This window comes from Myotis davidii, unplaced genomic scaffold (genome assembly GCF_000327345.1).
Source record: "Myotis davidii unplaced genomic scaffold, ASM32734v1 scaffold132, whole genome shotgun sequence".
Taxonomy (NCBI): Eukaryota; Metazoa; Chordata; class Mammalia; order Chiroptera; family Vespertilionidae; genus Myotis; species Myotis davidii.
The window spans coordinates 824,786-825,569 of NW_006285258.1; positions in this window are offsets into that span (position 1 = coordinate 824,786).

Sequence of the window (784 nt, forward strand, 5' to 3'; positions counted from 1 at the left end):
AGAGATAGAAACTTCAAAGATGAGGAAGAATCACTGATTGGCTGCCTCCTGTACATACAACCCCTAACCCAGGATTGGGAATTGAACCATGACCTCCTGGTTTATAGGTAGACGCTCAACCACTGAGCCACACTAGCTGGGCCAGTGCCCTTTCTGTTGTACTGGTCATAACTGCACATGTGATCTTGTTTTATGTTTGGGCAATAAAGGTGGGACCCCGAAACATAAAGGTTTGGTTTTAGAATGATAAGGAACACAGAGAATTCTATGGGCTTTGTACTCTGTAGCCTTTACCTTTGGCACCTCTGAAGAGACTATGGGCAGTGAGCAATGGAAGGAGAGGCCTGAGTTCTAGGGAGTGAGAAGTGGCCTCTCCGTCAATGATCTTCCTTCAACTACACATGCAGGACACACACAACCAAGGGTGCCGCCTTAAGAGATGGTCTTGATAGACACCATCCCAGATTCTCATGACAGGCCCTTGGCACCACTTAGAGTTCAAAGAAATAGAGTGAGCACACTAACAACAAGCTGGGATTAAAAAATATGTATATACTAGAGGCCCAGTACACGGCCCCGGCCAGCAATCAGGGCCCATCAGGGCCAAGGGAAGTTGGCAGGAGGTTGGCTGGCCATAACCAGTTGACCAGTCATTTGGTCGCTTAGGCTTTTATATATCTACTAGAGGCCCGTGCACAAAAATTTGTGCACTGCGGGGCGAGGACCCTCAGCCCAGCCTGTGCCCTCTCACAGTCTGGGACCCCTCGGGGAATGACCAACTGCT